The sequence below is a fragment of the Balaenoptera musculus genome, chromosome 2, assembly GCF_009873245.2.
Source record: "Balaenoptera musculus isolate JJ_BM4_2016_0621 chromosome 2, mBalMus1.pri.v3, whole genome shotgun sequence".
In the NCBI taxonomy this organism is placed as follows: Eukaryota; Metazoa; Chordata; class Mammalia; order Artiodactyla; family Balaenopteridae; genus Balaenoptera; species Balaenoptera musculus.
In genome coordinates, this window is record NC_045786.1 from 69,132,403 (window position 1) to 69,151,898 (window position 19,496).

Consider the following 19,496-nt stretch of genomic DNA (forward strand, 5'->3'; position numbering starts at 1 on the left):
TAAACAAATATTAAGATCTGGCTTAGTGGATTTTTACATGTGAACACACCCATGTGTGGGAACATACACCCTCTAGATCAAGAAATAGAACATTGCCAGAACGCAGAAGTCTTCTTGTGTCCACTTCCGGTTACTACCCCCCACAAAGACAACCACTGTCCTGACTTTTAATACCATAGGCTAGTTTGCCTGTTTTTATATTTTATGTAAATGGAATCAATCGATATGTAATCTTTTGTGTCTGGCTTCTTTTGCTCAACATTATATTGTGGTATTCACCCATGTTGTGTGTAGTTGTGGCTCATTCATTCTTGTTTTCAGAATATTCCATTGTGTGACTATGCCACACTTTTTTTTATCTATGGATCCTATTTTTATAAGAGAAATTTCAACCCATCCCTTCTTTCCTTTGTCTGGAACATGAGTATGATGGTGGAAAGAACATCTAAAGGCAAGAGTCATTAAATTACAACGTATGGGCCAAATCTAACCTGCAGCCTGTTTTTGTAAATACAGTTTTATTGGAACATGGCCGTGCTCATTTGCTTATGTAATGTCTATGGCTGCTTTTGCATTACATTAGAAGAATTGGGCAGTTGTAGCAATGATTGTATTGTCTGCAAAGCCTAAAATACTTACTATGTGGCCCTTTACAGGAAAATTTTGTGGACCCAGACAACAAGTTAGAAGGGCCTGGTTCCCTGGATGACCTCATGGAGCACAGCAGCCTACCTGCCCTGGACCTGTCCACCTCTGGAGTGTTATGTGTGAGAGAGGTAAACTTTGGTATGATTTGAGGCACTGTGTTTGAGATCTCTTTGTTACAGAAACTTAGTCTGTACTGTAACTAATACATACATTGTTTATGCTCAGTGACTGCTGAATTAGTGAATGCCATGGTATCAGAAGAACTAAGTTCTAGTCTAGTTGACCTTTGCTATGACCAGCCATAGCGCCTTGGACCTTGAACCTCTTTTTCTTATCAAACCATATAAGCTTCAAAGGGGAGTAAAAAGGAAACGTATCTAAGAAATTATTACCAGGAGGGGTCAATTGTGTAATGACAAAATCCAGGCCCTTTAAACTCAGGAGGTTTTTCACCTGGGGTTAACCAGTTAGCTTTTCTGCTAAATAAATAATAGGTAAAACCCAATATGAAGGGAGGAACCCTTTTCCTAAGAAAAGGTAGGGAAACACCCATTGAGCTGTCCAGGGTCTTGACCTCTCAGTTCAGGGCACTTTAATCTGAGCCCAGGGTTAAAGTGCCAGGTAGGATCCTACCCTGAGCTCCAGGGACCTAAGGGTAAGCATCTTCCTGCTTCTCAACCTCCTGCCTCCCCACATCGAAGATGTGATGCTTGCTAAAGCTGACAGCCAGCAAAGGCTTAAAGGTGCTGGAGACTGCTCTATATTTCCAGGTCAGGCTGTGCTGTTCCTTGGGGTGGGTCACTCACTGTCAGCTGATGCCAAGTGGGTGGATAAGCCCTTGGCTTACTGTTTGTTCTTTCCTTCATTTTCACAAACATCACTTACACTCAGAAGCCAATTTAATCATTCAGTTTGAACAATAATTCTGCCAAGTTCCCAAAAGCAGCACATTCTCTTCTCAGTAAACTTCACAGAAAATGAAATGAAATCCAAAAGTGGTGACGTAAGAAAATGATAACACACAGGATAACCCAGCAGAGATATATGTACAAGGATGTTCACTGGAACATTGTTTAAAGAGGTTAAAAAAAAATCTAAATATCCAAGAACAGGGGAGGGGTTAAATTATAGTACATTTGGAACCAGTATATCTTCTAGGGGCCAATTTTTATATTAAACCCAGAGGAGGGAAACATATAGTAGAATTAGTGAGGAGATTTTCTGAAAAGGTGTGGCAATTTAGTCCAAAATTATTGGTGCTTAAGCACTGACTTGATGCCTCCATCTGTGATAGGGTGGTTGAGAAAAAAGATGGGTATCCAAAGGGAAGACATCGTTATACTTAAATAAAATCATCTCAGTGATCAGATGCATTTTCAACAGACATAGATTTTGCTGGAAGCATTTCAGGAACATTTGCAAAGTATTGGAAGTTTGGGCAGAAACTGGTGTGAAAAAATGGTACAAAGTATGTACTTTCTCCAAGAAAGGACATTCTGTAGCCATCACTTTTATCTTAGTTATAACATTAGAAACGTTCTATGTCATTGACCCTTATTTACAATCCTTAATTCTATGTCTTTGACCCCTTGCTCCTGGTTATAGGATAACCAAATATCTTCGTCAGTCCCTGACTAAATCAAAGTCCAAGAGTAGAATAAAATCAGTCTATCAGCCTTCCATTTTAATTATATGAGGTACTTGAAGTTTAATCATTCCCCTACACATCACTCTTTGAATAGCTTTGTCCTGAAGAGAGTTGCTCAATAATGTGTTTGAGGAATGTCTAACAACTTGGTCAATAAGCACTGTGTGTTACTTGGTCTGAATTTTGTTGTTCTCACCTTTACAAGCAAGTAAGCATTCTTTCAGAGGAACTAAGTGGCATACAACTGACCCCACTGAAGTGTTAACGAGAACACTTCAGACAATTTAGTTAGGACTACAGTTAAAGTTTTATCACAATCTTGCTGTAAGGGGAAGGGCTTCTGGTAGTCCCAGTTTAGAAATTTACTTTTGGTGGGTGATTAATCATTGTGAGACTAGATTTAAAACAAAAACAAAAACCATGTACAATTAAAAAGTCACTAAGACTCTTGACTGATGTCAGTTGGGTGGGTGGGTGACTAAGGTTTTCAGAATAAGTCTTAATCCTCTTAAATGTATCAGAAAAATTTCTGAGCATTTTAATCAGGAATCATAATTTCTTTCCAGAAGGAGGTTATGAATTAAATCATTCAAAAAGAAAAAAAATTCTGTCCTGGACCAGATTTGGGACAATTTTTCTTTTGAACAACTCCTCCTTTGGTCTCAGATAATTTTTAAAGATCTGTCTTCATCAAAAAAGGGACTCTATTTTCATTAAATTTCTTGCCTAGTTGATCACTTTTTACTTTTTTTAAAAACTGGAGGCAAGTAGCCATACAAGAAAATATATAATCATCATTGACAGAAGTATTTATATCCACATTAATATTATTCCTTTAAACCAGCTTCCTATATTTGGAAAGAATTTCTTTAAAAACATCTTTTTTCGTCAACATATAATTGATTTTTAAAAATATTTTATTGGGGCTTTCCTGGTGGCGCAGTGGTTGGGAATCCGCCTGCCAATGCAGGGGACATGGGTTCGAGCCCTGGTCTGGGAGGATCCCACATGCCGCGGAGCGACTGGGCCCGTGAGCCACAATTGCTGAGCCTGTGCGTCTGGATCCTGTGCTCCACAACAGGAGAGGCCATGATAGTGAGAGGCCCGCGCACCGCGATGAAGAGTGGCCCCCACTTGCCGCAGCTGGAGAGAGCCCTCGCACAGAAACGAAGACCCAACACAGCCATAAATAAATAAATAAATAAATAAAATTTAAAAAAAAAAATTTTATTGGAGTATAGTTTTTTTTTTTTTTTTTTTGGCTGCATTGGGTCTTAGTTGCAGCACGTGGGATCTTTTGTTGCGGTGTGCACACTTCTCTTTAGTTGTGGTGCGTGGGCTCCAGGGCGCGTGGGCTCAATAGTTGGGCACGCAGGCTTAGTTGCTCCGCGCGGCATGTGAGATCTTAGTTCCCTGACCAGGGATCGAACCTGTGTCCCCTGCATGAAGGTGGATTCTTAACCACTGGACCACGAGGGACGTCCCCTCAATGTACAGTTGATTTATAATGTTGTGTTAGTTTCTGCTGTATGGCAAAGTGATCCAGTTATACAAATACGTATATATTCTTTTTCATATTCTTTTCCATTATGGTTTAATCACAGGATATTGAATATAGTTTCCTGTGCTATACAGTAGGATCTTGTTTATGCATTGTATATATAATATTTTTCATACACACACATACATACACACTACATCTTTTTATTTTCATTTTTGAATTTTATTTTATTTATTTTTTTATATAGCAGGTTCTTATTAGTTATCCATTTTATACATATTAGTGTATATATGTCAATCCCAATCTCTCAATTCATCACACCACCACCTCCCCTGCCACTTCCCCCACCTTGGTGTCCATATGTTTGTTCTCTACATCTGTGTCTCAATTTCTGCCCTGAAACCAGTTCATGTGTACCATTTTTCTAGGTTCCACATATATGCGTTAATATACGATATTTGTTTTTCTCTTTCTGACTTACTTCACTCTGTATGACAGTCCCTAGATCCATCCACATCTCTACAAATGACCCAATTTCGTTCCTTTTTATGGCTGAGTAATATTCCATTGTATATATATACCACTTCTTCTTTATCCATTCGTCTGTTGATGGGCATTTAGGTTGCTTCCATGTCCTGGATATTGTAAATAGTGCTGCAGTGAACATTGGGGTGCATGTGTCTTTTTGATTTATGGTTTTCTCTGGGTATATACCCAGTAGTGGGATTGCTGGGTTGTATGGTAGTTCTATTTTTAGTTTTTTAAGGAACCTCCATACTGTTCTCCATAGTGGCTGTATCAATTTACATTCCCACCAACAGTGCAAGAGAGTTCCCTTTTCTCCACACCCTCTCCAGCATTTGTTGTTTGTAGATTTTCTGATGATGCCCATTCTAACTGGTGTGAGGTGATACCTCATTGTAGTTTTGATTTGCATTTCTCTAATAATTAGTGATGTTGAGCAGCTTTTCATGTGCTTCTTGGCCATCTGTATGTCTTCTTTGGAGAAATGTCTATTTAGGTCCTCTGCCCATTTTTGGATTGAGTTGTTTGTTTTTTTAATACTGAGCTGCATAAGCTGTTTATATATTTTGGAGATTAATCTTTTGTCTGTTGATTCGTTTGCAAATTTTTTCTCCCATTCTGAGGGTTGTCTTTTCGTCTTGTTTGTAGTTTCCTTTGCTGTGCAAAAGCTTTGAAGTTTCCTTGGGTCCCATTTGTTTATGTTTGTTTTTATTTCCATTACTCTAGGAGGTGGATCAAAAAAGATCTTGCTGTGATTTATGTCAAAGAGTGTTCTTCCTATGTTTTCCTCTAAGAGTTTTATAGTGTCCGGTCTTACATTTAGGTCTCTAATCCATTTTGAGTTTATTTTTGTGTATGGTGTTAGGGAGTGTTCTAATTTCATTCTTTTACATGTAGCTGTCCAGTTTTCCCAGCACCACTTATTGAAGAGACTGTCTTTTCTCCATTGTATATCCTTGCCTCCTTTGTCATAGATTAGTTGACCATAGGTGCGTGGGTCTATCTCTGGGCATTCTATCCTGTTCCATTGATCTATATTTCTGTTTTTGTGCCAGTACCATATTGTCTTGATGACTGTAGCTTTGTAGTATAGTCTGAAGTCAGGGAGTCTGATTCCTCCAGCTCCATTTTTTTTCCTCAAGACTGCTTTGGCTATTCAGGGTCTTTTGTGTCTCCATACAAATTTTAAGATTTTTTGTTCTAGTTCTGTAAAAAATGCCATTGGTAATTTGATAGGGATTGCATTAAATCTGTAGATTGCTTTGGGTAGTATAGTCATTTTCACAATATTGATTCTTCCACTCCAAGAACATGGTATATCTCTCTGTTTGTATCAACTTTAACTTCTTTCATCAGTGTCTTATAGTTTTCTGCATACAGGTCTTTTGTCTCCCTAGGTAAGTTTATTCCTATGTATTTTATTCTTTTTGTTGCAATGGTAAATGGGAGTGTTTCCTTAATTTCTCTTTCAGATTTTTCATCATTAGTGTATAGGAATGCCAGAGATTTCTGTGCATTAATTTTGTATCCTGCAACCTTACCAAATTCATTGATTAGCTCTAGTAGTTTTCTGGTGGCGTCTTTAGGATTCTCTAAGTATAGTATCATGTCATCTGCAAAGAGTGACAGTTTTACTTCTTCTTCTCCGATTTGTATTCCTTTTATTTCTTTTTCTTCTCTGATTGCCGTGGCTAGGACTTCCAATACTATGTTGAATAATAGTGGTGAGAGTGGACATCCTTGTCTCATTCCTGACCTTAGAGGAAATGCTATCAATTTTTCACCGTTGGGAATGATGTTTGCTGTGGGTTTGTCATATATGGCCTTTATTATATTGAGGTAGGTTCCCTCTATGCCCACTTTCTGGAGAGTTTTTATCATAAATGGGTGTTGAATTTTGTCAAAAGCTTTTTCTGCATCTACTGAGATGATCATATGGTTTTTCTTCTTCAATTTGTTAATATGGTGTATCACATTGATTGATTTGCATATATTGAAGAATCCTTGCATCCTTGGGATAAATCCCACTTGATTATGGTGTATGATCCTTTTAATGTGTTGCTGAATTCTGTTTGCTAGTATTTTGTTGAGGATTTTTGCATCTATATTCATCAGTGATATTGGTTTGTAATTTTCTTTTTTTATAGTGTCTTTGTCTGGTTTTGGTATCAGGGTGATGAGAATGAGTATTCTCATAGAATGAGTTTGGGAATGTTCCTTCCTCTGCAATTTTTTGGAAGAGTTTGAGAAGGATGGGTGTTAACTCTTCTCTAAATGTTCGATTGAATTCACCTGTGAAGCCATCTGGTCCTGGACTTTTGTTTGTTGGAAGATTTTTAATCACAGTTTCAATTTCATTACTTGTGATTGGCCTGTTCATATTTTCTGTCTCTTCCTGGTTCAGTCTTGGAAGGTTATACCTTTCTAAGAATTTGTCCATTTCTTCCAGGTTGTCCATTTTATTGGCATAGAGTTGCTTGTAGTAGTCTCTTAGGATGCTTTGTATTTCTGTGGTGTCCGTTGTAACTTCTCCTTTTTCATTTCTAATTTTATTGATTTGAGTCCTCTCCCTCTTTTTCTTGATGAGTCTGGCTAATGGTTTATCAATTTTGTTTATCTTCTCAAAGAACCAGCTTTTAGTTTTATTGATCTTTGCTATTGTTTTCTTTGTTTCTATTTCATTTATTTCTGCTCTGATCTTTATGATTTCTTTCCTTCTGCTAACTTTGGGTTTTGTTTGTTCTTCTTTCTCTAGTTCCTTTAGGTGTAAGGTTAGATTGTTTACTTGAGATTTTTCTTGTTTCTTGAGGTAGGCTTGTATAGCTATAAAATTCCCTCTTAGAACTGCTTTTGCTGCATCCCATACGTTTTGGATCGTCGTGTTTTCCTTGTCATTTGTCTCTAGGTATTTTTTGACTTCCTCTTTGATTTCTTCAGTGTCTCTTGGTTATTTAGTAACATATTATTTAGCCTCCATGTGTTTGTGTTTTTTACGTTTTTTCCCCTGTAATTGATTTCTAATCTCATAGTGTTGTGGTCAGAAAAGATGCTTGATATGATTTCAGTTTTCTTAAATTTACTGAGGCTTGATTTGTGACCCAAGATGTGATCTATCCTGGAGAATGTTCTGTGCGCACTTGAGAAGAAAGTGTAATCTGCTGTTTTTGGATGGAATGTCCTATAAATGTCAATTAAATCTATCTGGTCTATTGTGTCATTTAAAGCTTCTGTTTCCTTATTTATTTTCATTTTGGATGATCTGTCCATTGGTGTAAGTGAGGTGTTAAAGTCCCCCACTATTATTGTGTTACTGTCGATTTCCTCTTTTATAGCTGTTAGCAGTTGCCTTATGTATTGAGGAGCTCCTATGTTGGCTGCATATATATTTATAATTGTTATATCTTCTTCTTGGATTGATCCCTTGATCATTATGTAGTGTCCTTCCTTGTCTCTTGTAACACTCTTTATTTTAAAGTCTATTTTATCTGATATGCGTATTGCTACTCCAGCTTTCTTTTGATTTCCATTTGCATGGAATATCTTTTTCCATCCCCTCACTTTCAGTCTGTATGTGTCCCTAGGTCTGAAGTGGGTCTCTTGTAGACAGCATATATATGGGTCTTGTTTTTGTATCCATTCAGCAAGCCTGTGTCTTTTGGCTGGAGCATTTAATCCTTTCACGTTTAAGGTAATTATCGATATGTATGTTCCTATGACCATTTTCTTAATTGTTTTGGGTTGTTGTTTTTTTTTATTAATAGACTTTACTTTCTTTTTTTTTTTAAGTATTTGTTTATTTATTTATGGCTGTGTTGGGTCTTCGTTTCTGTGCGAGGGCTTTCTCTAGTTGTGGCAAGCAGGGGCTACTCTTCATCGCGGTGCGCGGGCCTCTCACTATCGCGGCCTCTCTTGTTGCGGAGCACAGGCTCCAGATGCGCAGACTCAGTAATTGTGGCTCACAGGCCCAGCTGCTCCACGGCACATGGGATCTTCCCAGACTAGGGCTCAAACCCGTGTCCCCTGCATTGGCAGGCAGATTCTCAACCACTGCGCCACCAGGGAAGCCCTTGGGTTTGTTTTTGTAGGTCCTTTTCTTCTCTTGTGTTTCCCACTTAGAGAAGTTCCTTTAGCATTTGTTGTAGAGCTGGTTTGGTGGTGCTGAATTCTCTTAGGTTTTGCTTAACTGTGAAGCTTTTGATTTCTCCATCGAATCTGAATGAGATCCTTGCCAGGTAGAGTAATCTTGGTTGTAGGTTCTTCCCTTTCATCACTTTAAGTATGTCATGCCACTCCCTGCTGGCTTGTAGAGTTTCTGCTGGGAGATCAGCTGTTAACCTTATGGGAGTTCCCTTGTATGGTGTCATTTTTCCCTTGATGCTTTCAATAATTTTTCTTTGTCTTTAATTTTTGCCACTTTGATTACTGTGTGTCTCGGCGTGTTTCTCCTTGGGTTTATCCTGTATGGGACTCTCTGTGCTTCCTGGACTTGGGTGGCTATTTCCTTTCCCATGTTAGGGAAGTTTTCGACTATAATCTCTTCAAATAGTTTCTTGGGTCCTTTTTCTCTCTCTTCTCCTTCTGGGACCCCTATAATGTGAATGTTGTTGCGTTTAATGTTGTCCCAGAGGTCTCTTAGGCTGTCTTCATGTCTTTTCATTCTTTTTTCTTTATTCTGTTCCGCGGCAGTGAATTCCACCATTCTGTCTTCCAGGTCACTTATCCGTTCTTCTGCCTCAGTTATTCTGCTATTGATTCCTTCTAGTGTATTTTTCATTTCAGTTATTGTATTGTTCATCTGTGTTTGTTTGTTCTTTAATTCTTCTAGGTCTTTGTTAAACATTTCTTGCATCTTCTCGATCTTTGCCTCCATTCTTTTTCCGAGGTCCTGGATCATCTTCACTATCATTATTCTGAATTCTTTTTCTGGAAGGTTGCCTATCTCCATTCATTTAGTTGTTTTTCTGGGGTTTTATCTTGTTCCTTCATCTGGTACATAGCCCTCTGCCTTTTCATCTTTTCTATCTGTCTGTGAATGTGGTTTTTGTTCCACAGGCTGCAGGATTGTAGTTCTTCTTGCTTCTGCTGTCTGCCCTCTGGTGGATGAGGCTATCTAAGAGGCTTGAGCAAGTTTCCTGATGGGAGGGACTGGTGGTGGGTAGGTAGAGCCGGCTGTTGCTCTGGTGGGCAGAGCTCAGTAAAACTTTAATCCACTTGTCTGCTAATGGGTGGGGCTGGGTTCCCTCCCTGTTAGTTGTTTGGCCTGAGGTGACCCAACACTGGATCCTACCCAGGCTCTTTGGTGGGGCTAATGGCGGACTCTGGGAGGGCTCATGCCAAGGAGTACTTCTCAGAACTTCTGCTGCCAGTGTCCTTGTCCTCACAGTGAGACACAGCCACCGCCTGCCTCTGCAGGAGACCCTCCAACACTAGCAGGTAGGTCTGGTTCAGTCTCCTATGGGGTCACTGCTTCTTCCCCTGGGTCCCGATGCATACACTACTTTGTGTGTGCCCTCCAAGAGTGGAGGCTCTGTTTCCCCCAGTCCTCTCGAAGTCCTGCAATCAAATCCTGCTAGCCTTCAAAGTCTGATTCTCTAGGAATTCCTCCTCCCATTGCTGGACCCCCAGGTTGGGAAGCCTGACATGGGGCTCAAAACCTTCACTCCAGTGGGTGGACTTCTGTGGTATAAGTGTTCTCCAGTTTGAGAGTCACCCACTCAGCAGTTATGGGATTTGATTTTATTGTGATTGCGCCCCTCCTACCATCTCACTGTGGCTTCTCCTTTGTCTTTGGATGTGGGGTATCTTTTTTGGTGAGTTCCAGTGTCTTCCTGTTGATGATTGTTCAGCAGTTAGTTGTGATTCCGGTGCTCTCGCGAGAGGGAGTGAGAGCACGTCCTTCTACTCTGCCTTCTTGAACCAATCTCCCCCCATTCTATATATAATATTATAGTTTGCATCTGCTAACCCCAAACTCCCACTCCATCCCTCCCCCAGACCCTCCCCTTTGGCAACCACAAATCTGTTCTCTATATCTGTGAGTGTGTTTCTGTTTCATAGATAAGTTCATTTGAGTCATATTTTAGATTCCACATATATGTGATATCATATGGTATTTGTCTTTCTGACTTACTTCACTTAGTATGATAATCTGTAGGTCCATCCATATTGCTGCAAATGGCGTTATTTGGTTCTTTTTGATGGCTGAGTAGTATTCCATTGTATATTTATACCACATCTTCCCTTTTTTTTTTTAAATTTATTTTGTTTATTTATTTTTTTGGCTTCGTTGGGTCTTCGTTGCTGCATGCGGGCTTTCTCTAGTTGTGGTGAGCGGGGGCTACTCTTCATTGTGGTGTGCAGACTTCTCATTGTGGTGGCTTCTCTTGTTGCGGAGCATGGGCTCTAGGTGCACGAGCTTCAGTAGTTGTGGCACAGGGGCTCAGTAGTTGTGGTTTGCGGGCTCTAGAGCACAGGCTCAGTGGTTGTGGTGCATGAGCTTAGTTGCTCTGCAGCATGTGGGATCTTCCCGGACCAGAGATTGAACCTGTGTCCCCTGCATTGGCAGGCGGATTCTTAACAACTGCGCCACCAGGGAAGTCCCGACATCTTCCTTATCCATTCGTCTGTTGATGGACGCTTAGGTGGCTTCCACGTCTTGGCTATTGTGAATAGCACTGCTATGAATATAGGGGTGCATGTATCTTTTTTTTTTTTTATAAATTTATTTATTTTTACTTATTTATTATTTTTGGCTGTGTTTGGTCTTTGTTGCTGTGTGCGGGCTTTCTCTAGTTGCAGCGAGCGGGGGCTACTCTTCGTTGTGGTGCGCAGGCTTTGCATTGTGGTGGCTTCTCTTGTTGCAGAGCACAGGCTCTAGAGCACACGGGCTTCAGTAGATGTGGTGCGTGGGCTCAGTAGTTGTGGCTCATGGGCTCTAGAGCACAAGCTCAGTAGTTGTGGCTCACGGGCTTAGTTGCTCTGCGGCATGTGGGATCTTCCCGAACCAGGGCTTGAACCCGTGTCCCCTGCATTGGCAGGCGGATTCTCAACCACTGTGCCACCAGGGAAGCCCTGCGTGTATCTTTTTGAATTATAGTTTTATCCAAATATATGCCTGGGAGTGGGATTGCTGGATCATATGGCAACTCTATTTTTAGTTTTTTGAGGAATCTCCATACTGTTTTCCATAGTGGCTGCACCAACTTACATTCCCACCAACAGTGTAGGAAGGTTGGGAGGAATTTCTAAACAAATATTGTATGGTGTTTCAGTCTGGTGGTAACTATCTCATGCAGTTTATGAGCCTGAATTATGTAAGTGTTATTCTGTGTGTCATGTTTTAATTCAGGGGTGCAACGAGTGGCATCTATAAATGCACAAAGCCTCTTTGCTGAAAGGTGAACAAAATTAGACCTATAAGGTTCGAAGCAGAAGGTTAACTTTTGCCTGTAAATGTTACAAAGCCATAGGGTTGAGTTTCCATTTCTTCCACCAGAAGTGCTTTCTACTGAACTTGTCCGTGTGTTTGCTCTGAGGACAGAAACCAAGCACGATCTAATTCACCTCACCAGGTTTGGTCATCAGTTTTCACATCTCTTCTCCAGCTCCCTGAAGTTTGTCAATGTTTCTGGCCTGCCTAGAAGTGTCAGCCTTTACTACCTGTAAGGTTGTGACTCCATAAGCCATTTCCTTGAAGGGTTTTACAGCATCATTTCCATATATAAAATGCAGTCCTTGTTTCCTATCCATGGGAAGGTTTAAAACTCATAAAAAGAAATTCATCTCTAAATATGACCCTTCTGGCTGGACTTGGTTACACATTTGGATTTTCCAATCATACTTTGGTGGAAGGAGAACCAATTCTTATTGAACTTATGCCAATAACCTCCCTGGAAAGCAGGGGCCTTCCTGACCTCCATTCTGGATAGTGCTACAGAGAAGGACATTTTATACCTCCTGGACTCTAATAGGGTATGACAATGTGGGCAGGTATTCTGAGGCATTTAGTCCCTGGCTTCCAAAAACTGGATGATGTGAAGTACACAATATTATTTCTTTCATGAATCTTGAGGGATCATCTGAAATAAAATACCAGCTAAAGGGAAGGATTCACAAAGCTAATAATCAAGGATATTTAGGGTAATAATTCCTTTAACTACGCGTGTTAAGAGAGAGAGAGTTTCTTTCAGTTTGAACAGTTAAAGCCTGCTGAACTGAAGGTTAGAGATGCAATAAAAAGGCCCTTAATCAATCATATGCCTAGCAGAAGAACTCATGAGTTAATTCCCTGAAGTATCAACAGTTAAGATTGCTGGCACACTGTCATACACTGCTGGTGGGAATATAAAATGGTGCAGCCACTTTGGAAAACACCTTGACAGTTCTTCTAAAGGAAGAATGTGAAGTTACCATTTGACCCAGCGATTCCACTCCTAGGTCTATACCCAAGAAAATTGAAAACATATATCCACACAAAACCTTGCACATGAATGTTCGTAACAGTATTATTCATAATAATTAACAAGTAGAAACAACCCAATGTCCCTCGACTGATGAATGAATATTAATCAGCTATAAAAAGCAGTGAAGGGCTTCCCTGGTGGCGCAGTGGTTAAGAATCTGCAGTGCAGGAGACACGGGTTCGAGCCCTGGTCGGGGAAGATCCCACATGCCATGGAGCAACTAAGCCTGTGTGCCACAACTACTGAGCCTGCGCTCTAGAGCCCGCGAGCCACAACTACTGAGCCTGCATGCCACAACTACTGAAGCCCGCGCACCTGGAGCCCATGCTCTGCAACAAGAGAAGCCACCTCAATGAGAAGCCCACACACCGCGATGAAGAGTGGCCGCCGCTCACCACAACTAGAGAAAGCCCACGCGCAGCAATCAAGACCCAACACAGCAATAAATAAATAAATAAATAAATAAATAAATAAATTTTTTAAAAAAAAGCAATGAAGAACCGATATATACAACACAGATGAACCTTTAAAACTATATAGTGAAAGAAGCCAGTCACAAAAGACCACATCTGATATGATTCTATTTACATGAAATGTCCCGAATAGGCAAATCTATAGAGGCAGAAAATAGATTAGTGGTTGCCTAGGGGCAATGGGGGAGGGTTGGAGAGGGGTAATGGAATAGGATTTATTTGGGAAGTAATGAAAATGTTCTAAAATTGACGGAAGTAGTTGGTGCACAGCTCTGTGAATATACTGAAAGCCACTAACTTGTACATTTTAAATGGGTGAATTGAATAATATGTGAATTATATCTCAATAAAACTGTTAAAAATGATGAGTATCTGATACAGTCCTTACCACCAAGATTATATGATTTTCCTTTGATATTTCTTCCAGAAGCCATGATCTCTGACTTATGTACAAGGGCATTTAGGCAAGTGTGAAGAGAGAGCAAAAACCACCTGTTGATGACAAGACTAGGTAGCTCTGCTTTAATTTATTACAGTGTCAACTGAATACATCAGAATGGAAGAGAGTGGAATTCCCTACTGGAGAGCAGGATAGAAGCAATGGGCCTTTCCATAACTCTTAAAAGACTTAATTGATCATCACTCCCAGAGGGAAGGATGTAATATTACAGACAGTGAAGGTTTTGACAAATCTCCAGGGCATGACACTCTGTCTTGTAAAGTGTAAAGTGGGTACCAAAATCACCTCCAACTGACAAAGTTATTATAATTCTAGGAGAAATCTTCTTAGAAGTAAATTTATTGACAGCCTTTATACATGAACAGAAATATGCTACTATCCAACACAAGCTATATAATAATATATCCACAGTGACACTTTACCTATAGAAACGAATAGGGTAGCTTGCTCTTCTCTTTTTTAATTCGACAACTTTCCCCGTACTCTGAACCCAATAAATAGAGAAGCTTGCTATTGAGGTAACTGAAAACTATGGAGTGCGTCAATCACATGCAACTGTTTCTCGCATCCCTCTTCTTTGTGAGTGCTACATGAGGTGAGGGAGCGAGGCTTTAGTGCTGTCTGTAGCTGTCTAGGAAATAGCAAAGATGGTTTGGGTGTAAAAGTCAGGCTAGCTATTCTTTTACTTCAGACGTGAGGCCCAATTTCAGAGAAAAGCAGCATCAGTAAGGGCTTTCAGATAAGAACCCAGGTGTCCGAAACAAGAGATGGCCATGGCTTTAGCTATTTTATTAATCAGAGTTTTGCAATGCTTTGTAATACCAGAGCAGAAGGCAACACAACAAACAGGAATTCCAGCTGCGCTAGAAGCAAGGAATCCTTTATAGTTCTGTTTGCTTACAGTCATTTGCAGGTTTTATATTTCCAAAAGCGTCATGAAAGTTAATAGACCCTTTTAGTAGTATACATTAAAAATACAAACTTATTTCACTACCTCACATTGAGGACAACTGTATACTCACGACCAGGCATATGATCGATGTGTCAAGTTGGATTTTTAGTACTTTATTGTACATAAGCTTACCAGTTATATTATTAATTTTAATATAGCTCGATACATATATATTTTGAATGTGCAGCCTAAATAATGATAGGTACAGTGTTATTTAAAGCTTAAAATTTTTGCTTTAAAAATAAAATTAGCCTTATAAACATATTTTAGGATACTTTTTACTGCATTGATTTTATTCTTGTAATTTGAATCTGATGAAAAAAGTACATTCCATACAGACAACAGTATGTAAAAAAATATATGTTTTAACAGTTTTATTGAAATATAATTGACACACCATACAATTCACTCATTTAGAATGTGTGCAATTCAATGGCTTTTAGTAAGTTCATAGAACTGTGTAACCATCAATGCAACCAATTTCAGAGTGTTTTTATCATCCCCAAAAGAAACCCTGTGCCCCTTGGAGGCACCCCTCAACTGTTCAAACACCCACCCCTGCCCTACTTTCTGTCTCTAGAGATCTGTCTGTTCTGGACATTCATATAAATGGAATCATATACTTATTTGGTCTTTTGTGATCTTTTGTGACTGGTTGTAAAAAGGATCCCATAGTCTTCAAGAACTTGTATGCTTTCTGTCTCTGTTCCTTTTAATTTCTTAATTTTTTTTCAGATAACCAAAAATCATTTATTAATTACTTTTAATTAATATGTCTAAGCTCTTAAAATTAATTAGTGACCTTGGGATTACTATTTAAACTGACATTAAATAATTAATCACTGTTAATATTAAATACACACCCTAACTTTTACTCAGGTATTGCAAGCAAAGCAATTCTGTGGTTCCACATGGTTTGCAATGTTGCCTGAATTTTACATATCTCACTAGTTTTTATAGTTACATTTAGTTGAGACCCCACGTTTATGTCTACATAGTTTTATATTCTTGGTGTAAAGAATGATTACCTATGTAATCTACAAGACAAGCATGAGGAATTTAGAAAATTCCAACTAATTAGGTTTATCAGACTATAAATCCAAGCCTTACGAGTTAAAATGGTATGTTGGCATTTTACCCACATTGTGATCAAATAAGAGCCTTTTAAAAAATTGAAGTATACCACACACACAGAATCCAAAAATCATAAATGTAGAGCTTGATGAATTTTCACAAACTGATCACACCCGCGTAATCAGCGCCCAGATCAAGAAATGGAGCCTGACCAGCTACGTAGAAGCCCCTCTTGTGCTCCTTGCAGTCACCACCACCAAACCCCCTCCAAGGGCAACAACTATCTTGATTCTAACACCATGAATTTGTTTTGTGTGTTTTCAACTTTATGTAAGTGGAAGCACTTTTGTGTCTGGCTTCTTTCACTTGACACGATGTTAGTGATATTTATCTATGTTGTTGCATGCAGGTATAGTTGCTATGTGGTCTTCCATTTGTGACTAGTCTTACATTATTTATCCATTCTATTGCTGACAGCTTTGGGGTTGTTTCCAGCTTGGGGCTATTATGAAGAGTAGTTCTATGAACATTTGTGAGCTTGTCTTTTGGTGAACATGTGTACACTAGGAGTAGAATTGCCAGGTCACAGGGTAGGCTTATGTTCAGCCTTAGTAGATACTGTCAAATGATTTTCCAGAATGACTCCCCCACCAACACTGTATGAGAATTCCAGTTGTTCTGTATCAATGCCAACATTTGGTATTGCCTGTCTCTTGGTTTCAGCCATTCTGACAGTCATGTGTTTATATCTCACTGTGGTTTTAATTTGCATTTCCTTGATGACTAATATGCTTATTGGTTCTTTGAATATCCTCTTTCATAGAGTGTCCAACTCTTTTTTCCATTGGGTTATCTGCCTTTTTAAATTGATCTGTGGGAATTCTTTATATACTCTGGATACAAGCCCTTTTTCAGAGATACACAATAGCTTTCTCTTAAACCATATTTAACACAAACATATTTAACTTGTCCAGGTATTTACCATGATCAAGAGTATTAGAAATTGTAATTGTATATAATTCTCTTTTATTTGTTTATCAATTATTGATACAACTTTTATTTTTGTAATATTTATTTATTTATTTGGCTGCACCGGGTCTTAGTTGTGGCACGTGGGATCTTCATTGCGGCATGTGGACTCTTAGTTGCGGCATGCAAACTCTTGGTTGCAGCATGCATGTGGGATCTAGTTACCTGAGCAGGGATCGAACTCAGGCCCCCTGCTTTGGGAGCGCAGAGTCTTAACCCCTGGACCACCAGGAAAGTCCCTTGATACAACTTTTAATATCTTGGTTAAAAAGTCTTATACAGATGGACTTCCCTGGTGGCGCAGTGGTTAAGTATCCACTTGCCAGTGCAGGGGACACGGGTTTGATCCTGGGTCCGGGAAGATCCCACATGCCACGGAGCAACTAAGCCCGTGCGCCACAACTACTGAGCCTGAGCTCTAGAGCCCTCGAGCCACAACTACTAAGCCTGTGTGCCACAACTACTTAAGCCCTCACGCCTGGGCCCGTGCTCCACAACAAGAGAAGCCACTGCATTGAGAAGCCCGTGCACGGCAACTAGAGAAAGCCCGCACAGCAACGAAGACTCAATGCAGCCAGAAATAAATAAATAAAAAATAAACAAATTTATTTTTTTTTAAGTCTTACATAGAAAGATTTCTTAGGGCTAGTCTAATATCTATTTGGATATCTTTCATTCCCTATGTTGTCTTAGTAACCAGACACCTTTTTTTAAAAAAGTTTATTTATTTATTCATTTTTGGCTGGTTGGGTTTTTGTTGCTGCGCGCGGCCTTTCTCTAGTTGCTGCGAGTGGGGGCTACTCTTCGTTGTGGTGCGCGGGCTTCTCACTGCAGTGGCTTCTCTTGTTGCGGAGCACGGGCTCTAGGCGCGTGGACTTCAGTAGTTGTGGCGCACGGGCTTAGTTGCTCTGTGGCATGTGGGATCTTCCCGGACCAGGGTTCGAACCCATGTCCCTCGCACTGGCAGGTGGATTCTTAACCACTGCACCACTAGGGAAGTCCCAGACACCTTCTATTAACTAAAATATATTTTATTTTTTGAACACTTGTTTCTTTCTTCCTCCTTTTATTTTCCCAAGAGTTCTTGAAACCCTTGTTCTAAATTTATGTAGGTGATTACCAGTCTCTAGACCAGTCAAATTATGAGCTCCATTAAATGTGAGAGGCTTTACTATCTTGTCAGTTTCCTTTTGGATAGGCAAAGGTAGTTTATAAAAAGAAATTGTACTCTCCCTTTGTTAATATAGCACAACTCTTTTGCTTGGGGGGAAGGGGCTGAGAAACAACCAAAGATTTTATGACTTGATCTCTTTAAGCCTATTTTGATATTTCCCTTGGTTTACTAGGTTGACTGTGGGCAGCAAAAAGAAACTTTCTTAGCCCTTTCTCTTATCCCTAGACTGCTTCTCATTCCTATAGTACCACATCTGGCTTCCCTTCCTGGGACTCTGGCATCCTTCAGCTGTCATGTAACCTCTCCAGTCTCTCTCCTCAAGGACACCCAGTCCTGTGGGCCCACACTGCCTCTTAAGCTCTTCCCTGGGACGGAAAGGTATCCCAGGCCCCTGGTGGGAGAGAGCCTGTTGCATAGAACTGCCTCTTTAACATTTGTGTATTATCTGTAAGAGCTGAGGCGGGTGTTAAGAGTTGGGAGTGGCCAGCATGTCCCGGTCCTTCCCTAGCGGGTGGCCTTGCTGCTTTACAGAGCAGCTGGACAAATTAGGAATTGATATCTACTGAGACCACAAAGGCCCCTAACAACACAGACAGCCAGACAGACAGATGGGAGTCAGAAGCTCTGAAGCGTGTAATTAATTGTCCACCACGCTCAGTGATGGGAAATTAGTGCGCAGCGCCCCCTTGTGGGCTTCTGATGCAACCACAGGCAGTAGATAGCCGTATATGGAACTTCGCACTAAGGGGCCGTATCCCAGAAGGCATCACTGGCCTGCGTCCCTCCGTTCAGTTCCTGCCGCTGACATTGGCGCGATGCCTGTGTATGGCAACTCTCCCCCTGGTCACATGTGGCATTACCTCCCAGGGCACATGCAGGAATTCTGTGGACTCAAGCATCAGCCACATACCAACCAGAATTTCCATCCCCCCCGCCCCCTTTTTTGGCCTCACCGCTCGGCATGCGGCACTTCCCGGACCAGGGATTGAACCCTTGCCCCCCGCAGTGGAAGCGCAAGTCTTAACCACTGGACCATGGGGGAAGTCCTTCTGACCACTTTCCTCTCATGCCCCTGCTCCATCTTTCCCAGGGCTCCGGCTGCTCCCCTTTTTGACTCTCAACACCAAGGGGCTAATTACACACACACACACACACACACACACACACACACTCTCTGTGGCAGGTCTCCCGACTCCTCAGAAATCATACACACATAGGTTTAGGGTGGGATGATGGGGAATAGGGAGAGGGGATGTTTCCTGCTTCCTCACACTCCAGGATCAGCTCTCTCACCCGCCCTAGTCATGGAAGCCAGTCCCACATTCTAGATTTCTACCAAACATCTCCACTTGCTTGTCTCATCACTTCAGTTTCAAAGCAGAGCTGAAAGACATCATGGTTACCACCAAGCAGTTCTTCCTCTCTGTCAACCTCTTGTCTTGTCACCCAGACTCAGAAACTGGAGTAATTTCATTGATTCAAATGCACACATACTCCATTCATCAGGGGAGAGAAATTTCTGGAAACTGGAGCACCAGCCAAATTAGCAT